We start from the raw sequence: 3,423 nt of genomic DNA, 5'->3' as shown, positions 1-3,423 counted from the left end.
ACATATTATTTGGATTTTGATTCAAAAGAAGTAAACATTCCAAGAGAAAAAAAATATAGGATTAGGGTTTTGATGGAAATGTCTGTTATTATTGAACCAAAACTCTAATTTTATGTTTTCTTTTGGAAATATCCCATATTATTTGGTTTTTAATTAATACCCTAATCATATGTTTTTTCATAGTAATGTCAAATATTTTTCAATCAAAACACTAACATATGTTTTCTTTTCAGAATGCTTCCTATTTTGCATTCAAAATCCTAATCCTATATGTTTTTTTTTCAAAATGTGTCCTATTTCTCAGTTTTGAATCAAAACCATAATGCTTTGTTTTCTTTTTGGAATGTCTTATTTCGTTGAATCAAAACCCTATACCTATCTTTTGAATCTCTAATTACAACATTATGTATCTATAGCTTTGGAAGAAATTGTAGCAAAAAGTACAAAATCTTGTAGATAAATACTTTAGCTTGAAAGATAGCAAAAAATACCGTAGCTAAAAGTTTGCTACAAATTGGAAAGTTTTCTAGTAATTTCATTTGTTTTAGGCTTTCAAGATAAATATTGGTCAATAAATTTGTAGCTATAACCTGATTAGGTGCAAATAATGAAATTAAAAGAATTAAATAAAATATAGTCAAAAGAAAAAATTTAATTAAAGTCATATATTAAGGAAATAGGACACATATAATAGTTATTATGAAAGAAGTCTTCATCACTAATATTAATAGTATTCATAAAATTTAAAAGTTGTAAAAATTGGATGTCTACTCTTGCATTTGTGGAGCTTGGAAATGAAATAACATTTTAATTTTTTTCTTCCAAATCTCTATTCATCCTTGCTATTTTTTCAACCATTTGCTTTTCCATTGCCTCTACTCTTCCATTTGCTTCCCTCTTAGTTGTTTCAACTTGCTCACTTGCTTCTTTTTTAGTTGCTTCCATTTGTTACACAAGTTTAACTTTTGATGGTATAACACCAAAATAATCTTTTATACTTTTACCCATGGCATAGGCTCATATATATAAACCATTTTTATTGAGGTTCGAGTACTTCTTGAAATAATTCCTCATCATCTAGTGAAATTTGCCCTTCATATTGTTGTCTTCAATTGGTAAAATTGTGCCTATAATTATAATGGGAAAACAATTAAGTAGTTTTTTCTATATTAGAAAATATAGAAAAGAATATTAGTAGAAAACTAGTATAAAAATAATACTCACAATGATATTTTGTGAAAATGGGTCAATTTCTTTGTCTCTCTTTCTTTTTCGAGATTCAATCCAAACTTTAACATGAGAAGGTACCTTTCCTATTTCTTTTTTCTATAAAAGACATTTTATAATAAAAAATTTATGACAACATACAAAAACATTATTCACCTATTGCTATGAAAAATCTTTATCATTATAATAAATTGTATATGGATCATAATTTTATTAACTATCAATTGAGTAAACAAATCAAAAAATTATTATTGTTGTTGTTCATAGCATTTGGTGTCTTAGTTGTGCATAACTTTTGGTTCTTGTGCATGGTGGCATTAAGCGCTTCTCCCTATTTTACTTATTCTTCATGCTTCTTTACTATAAAAAAATGAATAAAAAATCATTTACTAAATGAAAAACATTATAATAGTAGGCATCAAAAAACCTTATCTATGAATCATTAAGGGGACAACTTGGTTCATGCTCATCTTGAATCACATTGTTTATCACATCTACATCACTATGTCTGAAATTTTCCTCAAGAGAATCATTCTGTAAAATATCATAAACCTTTAATAGAATATATATATATATATATATCAATGGCTTTCCAATTGAATCTTGCATAGCTACCAAGCATGTTTTGCATATCTCCATTATCTTTAACTAGAAACAAGGCATTAAAATCCTCAAAAGTGTTTGATGGATTTAAATACTAGAATTTGTCACCTCTCAAAATGTCAAATTAATATTCCTCCTTCAGAAAATCCAACATATAAAAATATCCTAGAAAATCAATGTCAAAGTCAAGACACTTTCACTTTTTAATTAGCATATTTTTGTTCTTTTGAAAATGTAAAATGACCTCCATAGTGACATCTAATCGTCTTTTTAGTTGCGTTATCCATCATTCCTATTACAATAACAAAATTGAACGACATTGCAAATGGATCAAGTAGTCATCATATTATTCAATAGCCAAGAGAAGATTCTAAATTTATTGTAACATAATAGTATTTAACAAATAAAACATGGAAAATGAATGTATAATTTAAACTTAAAATTTAAGGCATATGTTATGTATTGTGGTTTACCAATAAAATTACAATCTTCTCTTGGCTGTTGAAGAATATGATGACTACTTGATTCACTTGCGGTGTTTGTAGGTCCATTGACATCAGATGGTTGAGGATGGAATGTCGTATCAATTGTTTTTTGAAAAATCCTTTCAAATATTGTGATCTTTTCATTTTCTTTTTTCTAAATACTCCATGCCTAGGCATGTCTCTAGCCCCTTGACAAAAAATAACATGAAAGAAAAATTTACAAAAACAACTAAAATACCATAATCACTAAGGTTGTAGTGTAAATAAAATTTGAAATTAAATATTTATTAAACAATTGCATACAACCCAAAATGAACTATAAATTTATACGCCATGAAATAAAATTTATTATGAACTCATAATAAATCTAGCTAGGACCATAACTAAAGAATTTATAAAAACATTAATCTAGCTAGTCCAACAACAAAAAAATCTATGAAGAAATTGTGTGAATATAGGAGGGAGAGGAAGAGAGAGATGACATAAAACATGATAGTGAGGTGCGTGTGGTTTAGTGTTGAAGGAGGATATAACATGATAATTTTGTTTTTCTATAGGTATCAATTTGATAAAGTTGACATAACTTATATGAGAAAAAGAAACTAAAAGACCACAATCACTGAGGCTGTGTAAATAAAATTTGAAATTAAATATTCAAAAAATAATTTCATACAATATTGCAAAGCAAAATGCAATTATATCATGAAATAAAATTAACTATGAACTTCTAATTAACCTAGCCAGACCCACAACAAATAAAGCTTTGAAGAAATTGTGTGAATAGAGAGAGGGTTCGATGACAAATAACATGATAGTAGGGTGCATGTGGTTTAGTGTTGAATGAGAATATGTGTTGAAAAATTTGATTTTGTATAGGTAGAAATTTGATAAAGTTGAAATAAAATAATATGAAAAATTAAAAAATAACAACTAAAAGACCATATTTACTAAGGCTGTGTAAATAAAATTTGAAATTAAATATTAAAAAAACAATTGCATACAATCCAAAGTGAAAATTCAAACATGTCATTATTTATACCTACAACCAAAAAATTCATAAAGAAATTGAGTGAATATATGGGGCAAAGAGAGATAACATATAACATGT

The sequence above is a fragment of the Dioscorea cayenensis genome, chromosome 20 (assembly GCF_009730915.1).
Source record: "Dioscorea cayenensis subsp. rotundata cultivar TDr96_F1 chromosome 20, TDr96_F1_v2_PseudoChromosome.rev07_lg8_w22 25.fasta, whole genome shotgun sequence".
Classification (NCBI taxonomy): Eukaryota; Viridiplantae; Streptophyta; class Magnoliopsida; order Dioscoreales; family Dioscoreaceae; genus Dioscorea; species Dioscorea cayenensis.
This window is presented reverse-complemented; position numbering follows the sequence as displayed.